The sequence below is a fragment of the Microchirus variegatus genome, assembly GCF_963457635.1.
Source record: "Microchirus variegatus genome assembly, chromosome: 17".
NCBI lineage: Eukaryota > Metazoa > Chordata > Actinopteri > Pleuronectiformes > Soleidae > Microchirus > Microchirus variegatus.
Genome location: NC_139818.1, coordinates 16190798 through 16209670, shown reverse-complemented (window position 1 = coordinate 16209670; position 18873 = coordinate 16190798).

Here is an 18873-nt window from a genome sequence, read left to right as displayed (position 1 = left end):
ATCCGAGAAGCCAGGAAAAGCAAATATTCAATTTAAACAGTGAAAAAGTAGTGAATGATTTTTTGGGTGAATGATAATTCAGATAAATTAAATAAGACTGGTGATTATAATGTTCAAAAACAAAGTAACTAATGTATTTTTAAATACATAAAAACTTGTTCTGCCTTTACATGGACGGATACTGAGGTGTGTGGCTCCCTCTAGTGGTCACTCGTAGGTGTCACAGCCCAAGCCTGATTAATTATTGATTTTCAAATGCTGAGCAGATCGATACACACAATAAAAAAAGACTGTGTGACACCAACATAGATGTGACTCTTTTTGTTTGTTCTTGTTTTTATATGCTCATGTGAGTGCTGCAGTGATAAATGAGAAACTACATTGTATACATTATATATTAGGATGAAAACTACTGCAGATGCAGATGCAGTTCTCTATCTGGCCACATGCGGGCAGCATCACACAGGGGGAAAATACTCTGATGTGATTGGGGGCTGGTGGAGACATGGTGTTTCATATCAAGTGATGGTTGAATAGTTGAATGGCTTTTTTTGTGTGGTGTATGTTGTGTACACTTCTGCCTTAAGGAAATGTCTTTGTATTATCTTATTATAAATATTTTACTTTTTATCATGTTATATGCAGTTTTTTAAAGTTGAACTTGAACATTGTGGCTGTAAAATTACTTTATGGAGCTTTATGAAAGAATAATTGTAGAAATAAAGCAGCACATTTTGTGTTTTGATTGAATTGAATGAATCACGAAAGTACTGGTTGCAGGTATAGATTTGCTTCTTACATAATAGCTTCAATTTGGGCACATTCTTTTTATCTGTATGTTTATGTTGGACAAACTACCCTTATTTATAGTGTGTGTGTGTGTGTGTGTGTGTGTGTGTGTGTGTGTGTGTGTGTGTGTGTGTGTGTGTGTGTGTGTGTGTGTGTGTGTGTGAGATTTACTTTAGCTAATCACATTAGCGCTCTGTTCCAGTGAAACCCCTGAATCCACCAGTCTAATTAAGCCAAACATCCCCTACTGTACCAGGACATTCACCTCTGTGTATACAGTGAATATGAATCAAAGTTATTTTTTCAAACACACACACACACAACAGGACATTAGTACTGAATAATTTCCTGTTCCTTTTAAAAGTGCATCATGGGATTATTTCCAGGGAGTGTCAGAGAGTCACTGCATGACATCATTAATCCATTTGGAGCTCAGTGACATTAAAAACAATGTTTTCCTCACCACGGATATCACTGATTCATTTACCCTGCATCAGGTCCCACCACAATATCCTGTTTCAATGGGAAAGTACATCCAAATTGGCACAGGGAAGATACCAAGGTTTCATAATGTCCAATTAAAAAACCATGCACGTGAAATGAAGCAATAAAGTGCCTCAATTATCAAGACTTCAATACGCAGAAACCATAAAGTATTATGACAGTTATTTGTGTACTTTTTAAATCTAATTTAGACAGCAAACAGCAGCCTTGGCATTGAAATGCATGTGGGTTTTTTTTGTGCTCTTGCAGCAAATACGAGATAAACCTCAGGGCTGCTGCATTCATAAGAAATGGCCACAGATGCAATTATAAGCTGGGGGGAAAAAAGAGTTTACTTTGCCAGGGCCAGATAATGCATTTATGTTAAGACATAGCTCCAAAGATGAGCTGAGTTGGAAGAAAATAAACCCACGTCCCTGCGTTCACAGCAAGATTGTGTCACTAGTTTTAAGAAAAGCTGGATTTTCAAATCAATAGGATAAAAAATAAAAAAATAAAAAAATCAGGAGGTGATAAAAGGGACTGAGACACTTTTCAGTCTTGTGGACCACTTAAAGCACCTTACAATCTGAGTCACTTTCACACATGAATTCATTCATACTGCACTTCTATATATAGCGCGTCTTCTATCACTCATACTGTACATTCACACTTGGACCAGCATTTGGGGATCAGTGTCGCCTAAGGAGTCGGACGTTTCAACAGGCGCCAGGGATTGAACCACAGACCTTCTGATTAGTGGATGAAATAAAGTTTACCCCCTTAAGCCGCACTGATGCACCGTCTGAAATCCATTAAACTATAGCAATGTATTTTTCATCCAGGCTGAGATCGTGTATTACCTCATTAAAACGCCAGTTAACCTGCGGATTGTTGGGCTTAATTAATCCTTCAGAGTGGGACACACAGACGACCTGTTGTTGAGCAGCCGTGCTCTCTCAAAAAAAGGACGAGGAAGCTACTGCATTTTAAATCAGTTTAAGGGAATTATAAACCTGCAAGATGCGTCAGCAGTTGAACAGGCAGATCACTCTACAAACCCTGACATCTTGTGTTACATTTCATGAATGGAAACAAGTCCAAAATCAATGACTGAGTCTCGTTATACCAGCATGTGAAAACACAGGTGTAAAGCATCACTGACGGTGAACAACTAACCATTTTCAAGTCTGCAATTGAATCATGTTATTGTCCTCTATGTTAATTTAAAATACAACACATACATGTTAATACCATATATAAGTTCACATCCTTGCATGAAAGTAGTAGTATTTCACATTTTGATGATATCGCCTTTGGAAATGGCCCATCTTGTTTTAAAATCTATAATTGTTGTACAACTTTACTTAAAAGGTCAAACAAACAAAAAACTAATTTCCAATCCCAGAATCCTAGGCATCACTAATAAGGTTTTCTTATGACCTGCAGTGTGTAAGAATAAGTGACATCTCATAGTGAGACTTCAGATTTTCAGGTTTACACAAAACTACAGTGGCCTTCACATACCAGAAATTATGTCTTTATTTTTCCTTTGTACAGTAAAATTCTGGCTCAGAACATGAAAAGCAACCTGTGCATTCAGGGTGTAGAAGCACAGCAGCCAAAATACACGCAAGTCTTATTCTAAGGCTACGAAAACACAACCAATTTTATTTTAAAGCAATTATAAACTTGTACAAATGTACTTTTGGGTTGTTTATTCAATTAGGCAGGTACTGACATAATGTTACATTATCTTACATCTAAAGTGTGTGTGTCCATGTATTTGCTTTGATTTGATTTCCTTTAACACTCAAACACCAGTGTTGAGGCCAGTTTCAAAAATCCATTGCCATTCAGGTTGTAATAATACATAAATAAATAATTCAATTTGGTCCCCAAGGGGATATAACTTGGCCTCCATGTCCCGTGGCTGTCTTACTCTTCATTGTCTCTGTAACTCTCGGTCTTACTCACTGCGACACTCTCACACACTTCACTCCGCCCCCCTTTCACTCTCTTGACACCGATAAAGCAGAACTCGCATATCTGACACTGCGATTTGTTTCGAAAAATCTTGATAAGAAAACATGCCAGAGCGCAATACATCGTGCCACGTTTAAAGTGGCTGTTGAAGACGATGGTTGAAGTGTGCCGGCCTTCCCAGATCGGTCGGGGTAGATGCATCATATCGGAGTCTGGGCGTGGCTGGTCCCAGACAGTCCATAAAAGAATATAATAGTCCATTAAGAACAGGGTTAAGTTCATGTGGGTAGACGGCTATAATGGCAGCCTCGTACATCTACGCTGCGTCGAACCTCCATTAGTGCTGGAGCCCGTATGGACTCGAATGTCAAAGCAGAACCTAATAATAATCACATTTGAACTCCTGTGTCTCAAATGACCGTTGGCCAAGACCCTTAATGTTAGAGGAGGCAGCAGCAAACGTATATCTTTGTGTGGCATGTAGAAATTACCATGAATACTGCTACACTGCTATGTTATTGATTATTCTACTGTATTTAAAAGTGTTTAGGATTTGCAGGTGACTAGGTCAGGTTGTGACTAGGAATTGTCATGTGATTGACAATCCGGGCCTAAAAAAGAAAGAATAAACGGTGGCAACCTGGGCTTTCTAAATCGAGAAGATCTGAAGTATTAGCCAAGTGTTAGCCATCAAACCAAACCCACTGTACCTGAAGTTGGACAGATTTATAACTTCATGTCTTAAAGGGACACTGTGTAGTATTTATGGGTTTATATGACCCAAAATCCACTTTTGTATACATAGTATGTGCTCCTGCAGTGTCTAGTCGCTGTATAATAGTGTGTGTTTCATTTTCGTAGTGTTTCAAAAAGTCATGTAAAATAACATGGTTATTCGCGAGCCGCTACTGCATTGCCACGACGCCATGTTTCTACGGGAGCCTGTATAGACAAACGCGAGAGAACAAATCAAGCGTCGCTTTACTTGTAGCGGAAGTCCCGCCTCCACTCTCTCCGCTTCGTCTGCTACGGCCGCGGTACAAGGACGACATTTGACCATATGAGGATACCGTATCGCTCAGGGAAGGGAGGGGGTGAGCAGAGGAGCAGTTCTTTGTTGTAAATTTCAGCCTCTCCTCTAGATGGCACTATAAACTATCATAACACATCATCCAGGTATGCTAGTCCGACTAAAGGCCACATTATACTTCTCCGACTGCGTATGCGTTATCCGTCTCCGTCTGTGACGGACACTCGCTGCAATTTCCCGCCCGATCAATAGGGGTCGCTGCGCAAGGTTGTTGTGCTTCTGGCTACAGTGAGCAATGGCGTCCGAGAAAGAAAGAGAGAGAAAGTCTGTTGTTGTTGAAACAGTGGCCGTTTCTCACTTTTCTGTGTGACGGAACGCAGTTTTTAGATAATTTGAGGCGAGAAATTGGCCATTTAGAGTCTAAACATGTGCTGTGTGTGTTAAGATATGACGTATTTATAGTTTGGCAGCGGCGTTATCGGCGGGGATCAGCTCCGCCTCTGTCAGGACGCCCGGAGCGCACTGTGAGCTGGCACAGAGCAGCTTAGCTCAGCCTGTCCTGAGGACCAATCGCAGCTCTTGCCGTCTCCGTTGTCCCTTGACGGAGTGACGGACACTTAAAAAATATTTCGTGCAGACGGAGACGACGCAGAGGCTCTTCGACAGTCTCTGCGTCGACGCAGAGTCTCTACGTAGCCTACGCAGAGCACTTTACGCAGAAGTATAAATTGGGCTTAAGACTAGCTCCATTTTAGTCAGACTAACGGTTACGTAACTTTAAGAAACCTGAATTATTGTATATTGTATATTATTATTGGCAACCTACAATTGATCAGATGAGGAGAGCCTTTATTCAACACCTTATATATTGTTAGTTTCATACTCACTTTCCGTCATAGTGTCAGATGTTGTTTTTCAAGACATGTTTTTCAGTGAAAATGCTTCACTGAATAGTTGAGTGAAAACCAGCAACTGCACATGGTGGAGAAGATGGTGGGGACCAAACCTGAGCTAAAACAGGGTAAATAGTGGACTTACATTCAGCAGGTGGCAGAGAAAAAATGTGATTTCAGATGATATGTAAAATGTGTTGTGATATCATCAAAGTTTTTGTAACCATATTTTTTTAAAGGTGTGACTGCACGAAAAACTCCCTCTCAGGCTAAGAGGGAGTTCTCCTCAGTGTTTCTAAGTGGTTTGAATCTCATCAGGACCAATCAAGCAGGCACCACTCAGTGCTGAGTACCAGGCAGGCGCTTGTGAGGATTAGTGCAATATCACTATAGAGAGTGACAAGGCTGACCGTGGGGCTACAAGTGAGCCTGAGATAAATGTGAAGACAACCCTATGTGACACTATCAATGCGAGGACAACCGAGGACATTTCAGTACCACCTTAAATCATACCATGCCACCAGTGAGACACATTCCTTCCCGACTGTAACGAGAGCAAAGAGTTGTCGGCGCACGCCGGAAAAGGTCAGCGCCATCATGACGGTGTTTCAGTCTGGATGAAATGACTGTGGCGTTGTTGTAGCGCGTACAACAAAGTCTCTGGTGTTAATGGCGAGGACACATCAAATCATATTTAGAGACAGTGAAGCAGCCTTGGAGCATCAGCAGCACCAGCATGTGAACACAGTGAGACCACGAAATCAGCAGCAATGGCTATCTTTTCATATACAATATATATAGGGCTGAAACAATTACTCAATTAATCCATTATTAATCCATTACTTAAAGGTGCATTATGTAATAAATCTAAAGCAACTGAGCATAAAATCCTCCTAATATGTCACAGAGACTCAGGAATAATGTTCATATAACAAACTGAACTCACCAACAACAGTACAGACAAAATATTTGCATTAAAAGAAAATATTTTGCAGACTGCAAATCATGTTTATGTTTTGAAATCATGTTTTGGCATGAGGCGCCACCTACCAATCATTGCAGTCAGTAGAGTCTCAGCTGCCAAGGTTGCCAGTTACGTCAAAAAACGAAACCTTAAAAGACCTCGGTAATTTGAATGTAGTAACCATTTTTGCCCACATTCTTACATATGGCACCTTTAAGTAATTGTCAACTATTTCGATTGTTAATCAGTTTTTTTGTCAGTTTGTGTTCTTTTAAAGAATTTCTGATTTTTCTGAGGTTTTTCAGCTGGAAAATGAGTTTCTTTACTTTATATAACACAAGCTTTATATAAAGCTTTATGCTTTTTGCTTTATATAACAAGAATTCTTTACAATTTCATCATTTTGGTTTGCGGACAAAACAGGATTTGAGAACATCATAATTTAAAGGTTTGAGGAACACTGATTAATTATTTTTCAACATCGTCTGACATTTTATGGACCAAACGATAACTCGATTAATGGAGTCAATATATATTGTAGTTGAGCAGGAATACATGCTTAGAGCCTGCGGTCCTGGTATATGGCCACATACTGTAACATGTCATTGCATGTTGAGGCTTCATTGTCCAGGATAAACACATTTGAATGAATGAATGATTTAAAAAAAAGAATTGCTTCTCTGGAAAGCTACAAATATCACCTATTCAATAACAGCCAACTTGAACATCAAGCCAAAGCCAGTTAACTTGGCTTTTCCCCCGTTCATCTCCGTCCCTGACTTTCTGGAAAGGTTGTAAGTTCCCAAAAACAGTTTCTTTGATGTGTGTTGGTGTTTTCTTCTCATAAAGAAGCCTAAGCGTTACCACAGGAAAGAAAGAAAACCATCCGTCTTTGATCACCTGACAATTATTGAAAATAAATACCTACATCAATGCTTCATACCCAAACACTAACACTGATTCAGTGAATGGCTGCTGCCACCACCACCCATTCAGATACACAGACCGGTCTGTCTGCTTTTACCTGCCGACTCCCCGAGCCAAATGGGAGCAAGACGCAATTTTCAAGCCAAGTTTAGGAGATAAATGAGGATTTATTAAAATGTCATAGATGGAGGGAAAGAGAGTGGTTTACTTTGAGGGGAAAGAACGAGTAATACACTTTACATCTTAGTGTTTTAAGTCGATGGTTATTAATTTTTCTGCGACAGTCCGTCTGTCTGTCTGAGGTCAACGTCGGTCTCCTGCTGGCACTCTGCCAGCTGTCTCCTAGGTAACCACATACACGAGCCACAAATAGCACTCCAAACAGAGTATCCCTCCGCAGCACTGTGGCCCTGTCACACCACGTTTCAAATCAGACACAGATGCATATTTAAAAAATAAATACGCAAGATATGATATTATTATACTGATGATTCTGATTGTGATTGCATGTTATTGTGATGCTGTATACAACTACACACATACTTGCACACCAAACCAGTTGTCTCTTTAGTCATGATGAGAATTATATCTGGTTGAAAAACAGCATGTGTTCAAAATGACTCCAACTGTGATTTTTTTTTTTTTACCAAAAGGTGGCCTCCTGTCTGTGATGCTATTTCACACATAAACAGACATTTAAATGTTCTACTCTGTGCTCACGATGAAGCTCCAGTACGGAATCCTATCACCACCTGTGGACCTCAGAGAAACTTCCACAACACTGTGGTCCTGATTTGACCTTGTTTTTCTCCCCATCCCTCTCCAGTCACACATACAAAGAGAGATTAGTTTTTTTTTTTCTCCAGTACTTTTGTAAGTTATGCGTTGTTTATCTGTCTTTTACTGTCCTTACTGTATCTGGGAAACAGTTGTGAGGTGCAGAGATGAAGACAAAGGCAGATGGAGGCACGTAGTCAGGCAGCTGTTTAGGAGAGCGCGATTGGTGGAGCACACATTTTCAATATCTGACGATCAGAAGAAGCTAAAATTGGAGTCGACGTACTTAATTTACACTTTGTAAACTCATCTGACAGTGGTTTAAATGTACATTCCGGACTGTTCGCCAGTCCATCACAGGGCATCATCAATTTAGAATGTCCAATTTGCTGATCACCAAACCTGCATGTCTTTGGACTGTGAGAAAACCCACACACTCGGAAAGAGCATACAAACTCCATGCAGAAAGGTCCCTATTCCAACCACTACACCAACCAACTCGAAAATCTTGTGGTTACGTCCTTGTAGTTTAACAAAATGTGTTATTTTCATACACTTTCACAGCCCCAAAAGATCAACCAAACTGTCTGGGCATACATATTTCAGCCCATGGCCAAGAGGAAAGGAATTAGACTTATAACCATTGGTAATAACCATAGGTCACTGGTTGCGTAGGTTACACAGAGCCCTCTGCGTCGACGTAGAGTCTGTCGCAGAGCCTCTGCGTCGTTTCCGACTGCACAACACATTTTTTAAGTGTCCGTCACTCGGTCAAGGGACAACGGAGACGGCAAGGTCCTCAGGACAGGCTGAGCGAAGCTGCTCTGTGCCGGCCACTGTGCGCACCGAGCGTCCACAGAGGAGGAGCTGATCACCGCCGACAACGTCGCTGCCGAACTATAAATACGTCATATCTTAACACACACAGCACATGTTTAGACTCTAAATGGCCAATTTCTAGCCTCTAATTATCTTAAAACTGCGTTCCGTGACACAGAAAAGTGAGAAACGGCCACTGTTTCAACAACAACAGTCTTTCTATCTCGGACGCCATTGCTCACTGCAGCCAAAGGCACAACAACCTTGCATAGCGACCCCTACTGATCGGGCGGGAAATTGCAGCGCATATCCGTGACCACGGCGCAGAAGTATGAAGGCTCGAGGGGTCTCCGTGGTTACGCAGTCGGGTATAACGCATTACGCAGTCGGAGAAGTATAATGTGGCCTTTAGTGCTGCTCACTGCTTCTGCAACCGGCTTGTGTGGTGTGTAATAAAGATTGGTTAAATGCAGAGGACAAATTCACAATTACCAACTGATGTGTGCAAAAATGACTAATTCTACATTAATTGGTCTTTTCAAATGTGGAATTCACATGTGCTCTACACAAGAGTACTCACATTTTGAAGCACAGTGACAAGATAAGATCCTATTCAATACATTTCAAGGCTTGACCCTGTCGCAGCCACACTCATCATTTGTAGTAATTACTAAACATCAAAAAAAAATCTTCTTAGGGATGATCTAAATTACATGTGATGTGATGAGTACTTCACACTTTGATCTCCTCGTCACTGGATCACAAATCCTACACCAGGCCCTTGAAGCTGTGCTCTAATCCATGTGGAATGATAACCCTCCCTGACGTGATAGAGGTTAATTAGACATGAACCTTCCATTATGGACACGGATAGCTCATCCTAATCTGTGCATTCACACGCATAAACACACATGAGCATACTCAAACTCAACAGGATGCTGCCTCTTCAGGACGGGTAGCCTGACCTAACTCTGCTGGGCATGCTCAGTAGGGAAGATATGCAAATGACCACGACGTTGACACCTTTGGCAGGCTGTCATGGCAACGCGTCAAGTAGCAGGCATGTGGCTGTTGGCAGGGGACGGAAGGTAAGGAGGAGGAAGAGGGAGGATGTACAAAGCCGAATGAGGAAGGAGTGAGTGGATGGATATTTGGAAATGGTGAAATGATGTTTGGATCAAACAGTGAAAAACCAACGGGTATTTTAGGAATGACAAATAAACAGGATCAATTTTATTTGAATTATGAGTTATTGATTCTATGGATCAAACAAACAAGTACTGGATTCATTAAGAGACACATGTTGGACCTTTTTTTTGTGGTAATGAGCCATTATGTTCAAGACGAAATACCCTCAGGAATTGAAAACATTCTGATTCAAATTCTGACATTGATCTGAAGCTAAACTTACGATATAAAAACAGAATTGCTATTGGATATTTTCCCAATTTATCAGCCTTATGTCATTTGACACTGTGAGTGGGTGACACAAATGTGGGATTTAGATTACGCTTTCACTCTGTATTATTTGTTGTGGTCAACGGCCATAGTCATACACAGTATTAGTGATGGCAACGATGTTTTTTTGAGTGTAGTCAGCTCAGAAATGTGATGTCTGCACCGATTTGTTTTTATAATGTGCAATGAAATTAATTTCATTTTATTGTACACCAGTGCTGTTTTTTGTGCTGATTTAATATAGTGGATATTGGTGCGTGTGTGTGTGTGTATGTGCTGACTGAAACGGTAAGGGAAAGCGAGCATACTTGCTTCTTTGATGCTTGTTTTCTGTTCTATGTTCTGTGCGCAACTCGACATCTTTGCGTTTTCCTCTCTGCACCCTGAGCTCTGGTGGTGTAGTGTGACATGATAGATGATGACACAGTTGACTGTAAACATACACACAGGCTTCACTGGTAGCGCACACAAACAGGCGCGCGCACACACAGAGACCATGATGACGTACATCCCAGAGTGTGCGAGGAACAGTCTGGGTATTTCCAGCAGGCGACCTGCCAGTACTTTTAAATGTCCTAGTCCAGAAACCCCTCTGCCGTCTGCCTTTCCTCATCCTCCTCACATCGTTACGGCACTGGTTTCATCTCCCGTTCCTGTTTTGTCCGTCACTTGCTTGAAAGCGTGAAGCAGCTAACCCTTAAAACAGCAGCAGCTTATTGTAGCATCTGTGTTAGGAACCACCCCAGCTCTACTGAAGTCAACCAATACATTTTGGTTCACTTCTGACAGTCTTCAGACGGACAGACAAGCTATTGATTTCAAAGGTCTTTGTAAGGGTTAAGGCTTGGTTTTAGGGTTAGGGTTAGAATAAGGTTGGAATTAAATTTGGGTTAGTTAGGGTATGCTTTGTGTCCGGGTGGCCTCACACCTATACAAAGACAAGGAAGTACTGACTCTGTCCATCTTTTGAAGTTGATAGGTTAGGGTTACGCCGTGGAGCAGGGCTCCGCAGACAGAGTGCGACCATAGAAGTATGTAAGGGGCCGTTTATAGGGGGGAGTGCTCTGTGTTTATGTGCTGTTGTGAAGTTCGGTGAAGACATGCTGTAATCAAATGTTGTAATGGAGACATCTTTCAAAGACAGAAGAAAAAAGAAACTGTTGCTGAGAGATTGGAGTGGCGATAGGTGACACACCGGCAAAGTCGAAACGACCTTGTCAGGCGGTGTCTCACCGTTTTGTCGAGACTAGAGCGTGACTTGCCGGTGTACTGGAAATGGGTGGAGGACGAAAAGGACGTGGAAGCCTCCGCAGCAGAAGGTCGTGCAGATAAAAGAGACCGTGAGTGATATTTCCTGTTCTTTTCCCAAAGAAAAGTTCAACTTCAAATCGTCCAGAGTTGCGATCAAAGCCGACTCGAAAGAAACTTTTTCGCCAGCGGCAGCCATCTTCCTTGTTTTCGAGTAGCAGAATGCGTAATTCAGTCGCTACTTATGGTCGTCATAACGTTAAGCCCGCCTACCGCGATGTGATTGGGCCGTCCGTTTCTCGATTTCTCAGCTCCTAAGCTCAATGGAGCGTAGCTAGACTGCCCCGCCAGCCAAATTACATTTGCTGCCGCTAGGGGCGTCTAGATTTCTAGTCTACAAACATCCCATAATCCACCAGAATCACTTTTCCCCCTGGGTCACCATTCTTTTTTTTGACCTTCACAAAGCGATTTAGGCTGTGTCGAGGTCTGAAGCCCGATTGGAATGTTTTGTGTGTTTGGTTGGTGTGAGGAGATATTATTGCTTGATTTTGGTCCAAAAACAAGAAGTCTCTGCAATCCTTCCATCTTCCCCAGTTTCAGGGTGCATTCAGGGTCGTCGCTGTCAAGCCGCACCTGACTTACATGAACTGAACAGCTCCATCGCTAACGTGATTAGCCACACCTCCTGAACACGGCAAAACTGGCTGCTGCGCAAAAGATCATGTCAAAGATCAATTTCTTGAAGGAATTAAGACATTATCATGGATGATTAAACAATCATCCATAATAGGGCAACTGTGAAGTGGGTTGTCTTTGTCTCTGCTAGACTACATGGTAATGTATCCCTGGGCAAATCAGTTCACCTCAAGTTGCTCCTGATGGCAGTACCAGCAGCATGTGAATGGCTAAAGCAGCTTTGAGCGGTCATCGAGATGAGAAAGTGAGACGACTAGGACATTCAAGGGAAGAAAGGACACACTGAGAATGAACGTGAGGAGGTAAGTGAATAATATGAAGGTAAGTAGATGGATGTTCCCCTAAAACCATGACATCACCCTCCGCACAAGCCGGTTGCCGTGGCTACAGAGTCACATGAACCAGGTGACACCTTCACCAAAGCTCTGTTCCAGTGTATGAACATAAAATGAACAAAAGGAAATTAACTTTTTCTGATGATCTAATTGAGAACATGTCTACATAAACACTAATGCTATTGATATTATATTAAGTGTCTATAGTGTCCTATAGTGAATATAAATAACATTTATATTCAGTAGAAAAGGAGTTCAAATACCAGCACATCATAACATAAATTAAAGTCGCAGCTGTCCATTTGGTGGGCAGCATTTCCATAAAATGACTGACGTATCATATCAGAAATTTAGTTGCAGAAATGCATTTTCCTTCAGTACATTCCCATCATTGCTCCCACTTTTAGGAGCGGAGGAATACAGGAGCAATGCACTCCACTGTAGAGTGAGTGTATTGCTGGTGTATGTTCTAAACAGTGATCTATAGCCTAACGCCTTGCCAGCTTTTCTGCAAACCACGGCTCCCTCTGACATCGCCGCTGCTTCGTCAGGTACTTTGACATCAAGCTAATTCAACAGCTACATGGTACGAGTGCACGATTTACGCTTCTCTGAGGTCTCTGAAGCAAGGCAAGCTTTCGCTCAGCAGTAACGTTAGTCAGCGATGGGATTTATTACATTTATAAAATGTGTCACTGCGCACACACAAGTGAAGATCGGAATTAAAGCAGTACGTTTGCTTTTAATACGCTCAAAATGATCCTTGGGAATAAGCTATAAAAATGACGACTAGCTCAATATGTTTTCAACCCTACACTATAACGTACTCGAAGGAAATCTCACCTTACCACTCGACGGATTTAACTTTAACCCCTCTAGCCCTGATTTAGACCAATTCTTATCTGTAGCATCAAGAACCCGGAGAACATGCAAACTCCATGCAGAGAGGCTTCTTGCTACAAAGGCCTACACACACCTATGTTAATTTGACCGTATTTACTGCTCAAATATCGGGAACTGAGATTTAAACAGGAGAATCCATCAACAACAATGACATCAAATCATAATAAAAAAAAGACAAGAGAACACTAAGGGAAAATAAAGACCAAATTTAGAAAAGGGAAACATCAGATGTGCTGCAACTTAAATATTTTAAGCTTACAATTATAAAACTTATAGCAGCAATACAAATAAGAGATTTGAATGGAAAAACAACCAACGTGTATCCACACTGTCCAACGTGTCATATTAACTGCATGTAATCTGCTTTGCAAGTAATGTGAACTTATGGAAGTGGAGAGCAATAAAGCCACATCATTTAAATGCAACACGTTTACCGACTTTATGTAAAATCTGTGTAAATATACATAGACGTCGCTCCGTCGGGTTACAGAGGCACAGAGGGCCCGCGGTGCCGCATCCCATTCGACTGCTGAACAAAGGCAAATGCAGCGATTGTACACTTGGAAGTGAATCAGGAGGTTTTGTTTCTCCCTCCCTTACAGTCTCCACCAGTGAACTCCCCTCTCGCAGCCATGATACACAGAGCGGAGCCTCATCCTGTTCCCGTGAAGTGTGAGAAACGGAGCCAAGCGCAGCATTCTGCTCCGTGGCTGCCTCAGCAAAAACACAATATGTTGGCTCTGGAGGACCTCGCTGGCAGGAGCTCTCACCCCCCTCCAAAAAAAAAAAAAAAAAAATATCATCAGCCTTATTATACTGTATGCTGCTTATTTGGCTAGAATATCTCTCTGGAAAATGAATAGGGTAGGGACTGAGAATCAGTCTGTGATGAATAGGAAGACCCTGCCGCACTGAATACATTAACGCTGAGTGTTAAGAGTTTGTTCCGATATTATCGTCACTACGTAACGCACAAATTAAAACTATCTATTCTAGTTTTGGGTGTCAATTTCTTAAGCTGTTTTTTTTTTTTACACGATAATTACTTTTTGTGAGAGTGATTCTCTTTTTGCTAAGTGGATGAGATTCAAGGGCACTCAGCTGACTCAGCAGCAATCTATACTCTTACAAAGTAAAATGAGTCCTTCAATTAGGCTCTTGACCACTCATGTCTATTACTGTAGCTATGTGGATTAAAAAAAAAAATCAGAGTCCTTAAACCACCTTAAACCTTCTTTGAAAAAGGCAGCAAATGATAACATTTTTCATTTTTATTTTTACATTATTTCATTTATTCCATGACAGCTACACTTCTGATGCTAAAATAACACATTCAGTCTGCTCAGGAAGTCTTGCTCTGGCTTTAATGCACAGCTAATACACAACAAATATTGAATGAATGAATTAAAGTCACTGTGCTACAACCTGCATGCTGCAAATAATATATTCCGACATGTTTACATGAGATAACCACCACCCACATATTCACTTTGCACCATTTGTGTTGGTCAATAATAGCTTTCACTAGTGTTCACATGTTAATTGATTATTCACAAATTGACCCTCTTTCACAGTCATAGTCCTTGTATTAACATACAGCACCAACACATATATTTTTCAACAATTTTATCATACAAATATGCAACAAATTAAGATATTTATGTTACAATGTTGTCAGTTTGTAGTGGGTTTTTTCAGTGAAGAGCATTAATTAATTAATTAATTAATTAATTAATGGTTTATTCTCATAGAGTGGAGTGCATGGAGTTTGCATGGGGTTTTCTCTGGGTTCCCCCCACAGTCCAAACACATGTAGATTTGGGTATGAGGCAGATTAGACAAACTAAACTGACCATAGTTGAGAATGTGAGCCCTATGTCAGATGGGATTGGCACCAGCGCCCCCTGCGGCCCACATAGTAGAAATGAAATGAAAGATACAAAAACATAGACAGTACTGGTAGCAGTTGTCCAACGCATGATTCATATTGTTTGTAGCAGATGCTAATTTGCAACACTTTCATGACAGGACTTGATACACTAGATGGTGAATATATATCAAAGTAAACTAGTATAAAAGCATAAAACATACAATAAAAAATACATTTAAATATTCCATTCCATATTAAATCAAAGGACTAAGCAGGTTTGTTGCTGAATAAGCCAAGATTTGGTAGCTCTTTTTTAAAATGTGTGAAGTTTCCAGCTGGTTTCACATGATCAGATAACAAGTCTAGAAGTGTTGGCGCAAACGCAATAGTTTTCATGTTGTCGTGCTCAATTATACACAGGGCAGCACCCCCTGGTGTTTCCAAATGTTTGTTTTTTTTTCCCTCGCTGGTTTAAAGCCAGGGGCGCGGCTTGTGTATAACGTTGCCGACTTTCTGTGCAAGCCAGCGGAATTCTAGAAATGGGCATCTCCTCGGTTACTGTTACCCTTCGCAGCATCAACTTCCTGCTTCCAGAGCAGAGCATGCAGCATGGCACCCATAGCACAACAAGGCCAAACTCTTACGGATGTTGCCAAAGGATGTTATCAGGTTTCTCTGGCAATGTGTCCGCCTCAACAGGAATGGAGAGCTGCACAGGAGGGCTGCCAGCTCCACGCTGGCAAAATGCTATTCGCCCGGGAAATTCCAACTGGGATTACACGCGGGTATAGGGTAACCTGTGTGACTCCACCCAACTCAACCCTCTGGACGACAAGCAAGAACGTAGTGAGAAGTGGAAATAATCTGATGTCACCTGAAACCATCACGAACAAGTGTACGGTATGAGTCAACTATTGGTCTACCAGACCAGACGAGAGTGTAGAAGCAGGACATGCAGCAACAGATGAAGGTTGATAGTGGTTCTAAAAGTCAAAAAAAAAAGGTCTTCAGTATATATTTCACCTAGTGAAGTTGTCATTAGCATGAACCAAATACAAATTGGCAGTGAAATTACCATTAAAATACTATTCTTTGTCACTCTTTGTTTGATCCACCTGTTGAAGGCTGCATTTAATCAACAGATTTGTCGGTTTGCACATGGAAGCAATGGCAACAAATGACTATTTTGGCCAGTACCACAAATGTCTGTACCAACTTACTTTAATGCCAATCCAACAGGTGGCCACACAAAGTCTATCAATATAAAAATGTTCCCAATCTGAAACAACAAAGTACACTTTCAGCAAACAACAAATCTGTTGTCTTTTTCTAAACCAGATTACGAGTGTGCTGGAGCTACCACTCCACGGCTATTGAAAGCATCGACAGTATTGACATTGGAGAGGGTGTGGGATGAAAATGACTGAATGTGGGCAGTCATGTTACATAAGCAAATAGTCCACTTCTCTTTGCTAAAACTGCACAAAGACATAGATGCATCATGTTTATGTGCTTGCTCCATCTAACAGATGGGATTTTTTAAAATGATTTGTTGTGGGTTCATATTACATTGTATTTTGGAGTGTGATTTTTTTTTAAATTAAATTAAATTAAATTATTAGCACAGATGGTCATTCGGTGGCTTTTTAAAATAAAGTTTTTTATAAAATCTTGGGCAAACGAGTAACATATTTGGCATCCACTGCACTCTGTTGGGGTATTTCCAAGGTGTGACATCCCATATTAATTTATTTACAACCCAAGCTCATACACTTGGATTAAAGACATATACTCAGTGTTTTTTACATGCACTGTAGTACAGTCGACACCGACACTTGATATTTAATGTACTTCATTTCGCAACATGATGGCTAATAATATGCTCCCCTCACGTCCCTTCACGTCCCCTCACGTCCCCCCACGTCCCCCTCTCTCCCAGCAGGTCTCTGGTTGTCATAGCTGCACCCATGAACTCACCTGCTAAGCTTTCAGTACCCACATACTGTGTTATGTCTGTCCCTCTTTCTCCTCCCAACCCATTTCTGCAACGTCTGTCACAGAGCCGACATAAGCTCAAATGAAAATAATAAGGATGACTCATTTGGATGAGACATGTGTGAGTTTCATTAATTCATGCACGCTCTACACGGGGGAAGATGAAGCCAGCTAATATGAAGCGGTAGGCAAGGTGCGTGGTGCAACGATATAACTGCAGTTTCTTAATTAACTTGGTTTTTAACAAATATTTTAGCACATTTAGCGTATAATCCTTCCACTCTGGAAGTTTAACCCTTTAAAACGTCCTCTTTTTTAACCATAAACGGGTCAGAGCGCTTGGTTTAGTAGTATCTCTTTAGGTCCACCTTAAAGGTCCTTAAAAAAAAGTCAAACGAAACTTAAGGGACAAGAAATGACATCAGCCACAGAGGCTACTGGGAGCTAACAGTAGTTAGCATTTGGAAAAGTGATCAATTGCAGGCTCCAGCAGGTACATTGACGTCATATATAACATGTATCCACTGGACAGATGAATCCTCTGAGGGTGGAAGTTTGTGTAGAACTCTGTGCTGCACTGTGGAGCCAAGAGTAGAACTTTTCGCAGACTTCTGGTTTTCAGATGCCATTGCCCTCGCCAGCACTCTCACGAATTTTACGGACAAAGTGGAGCTCCGCGAGACAACAATTCCAGGAATTTAGCGCATTTAGTGATCATACGTCCCCGTTAAGAGGTGACTGATTTTAATTAATAACCGTTTCTTCATTTACAATTGAAGCCTACGTCTTCAGTCCTCACACAAAAAGCATGTGGTTATTCTTTTAATATGTGATGTTCCTAGTTACTCATTCACACAGTTTGTGTTGTACTTCAGTATATTTTAACTGTGGTTTATCATCACCACAGACTCTCCGTGTCCGTCTCTATCAACAGGTGAAGCAGCTTTTCTCATTGGAACAAAAACATGTTCCCCCACCCTTTTTTTTTTTTTTTTTTTTTTTTTAACTCAGATTACTTCCTGTTCACCTGACATTTATCTTGTCGGCTCATTCTTTTAATAGCTTTCCTTCTACTTTATTTATCGGTTTTTCCTCCTCTTCACTCTCTGCCTACCCGTCTATGTCTTTCTTGCTTCTTCCCAAAAACAGATCCATCACACTCCTTCCCTTCCACGTTCATTCCTCCCTACACACTCATACGTGTTTTTCATCTGATTTCCGCCCCCCCTCCCTCATCTTCTCCTCTCTTCTCTCCCATTAATCCCCGACTGTCTCTTCCCCACAGGATCACAGCGACATTACAGTCATATCTCATTAGTCGAGTTGCCGTCAAAGCACAATTGCTGGCAGTAAAACCAGCTCCCGTCTCTCCTCTCTTGGTCTTTTTCTCTGCATTTTATCTTTATATTCCCCCTTCTTCCGTTTCCTTCTGCTCACTCCATCTCTTCCTCCAGCCCCTCCAGGCTCCTCCTCTAATATTCTAGTCCTTTCTCTCCAGCTCTCTTTACCTCTTTGTAGCCTAACATAAGCCCAAAAGACAAAATACCGATATTTAAAAGTCTAAATAAAGCGTATATGCCCTCTATATGTTGCCTTCTTTGTCCACTGGGAGAGTCAAGAGCACCTGTTACACAGAACAAATAAAGGCTGAGTGTGTGTGTGTGTGTGTGTGTGTGTGTGTGTGTGTGTGTGTGTGT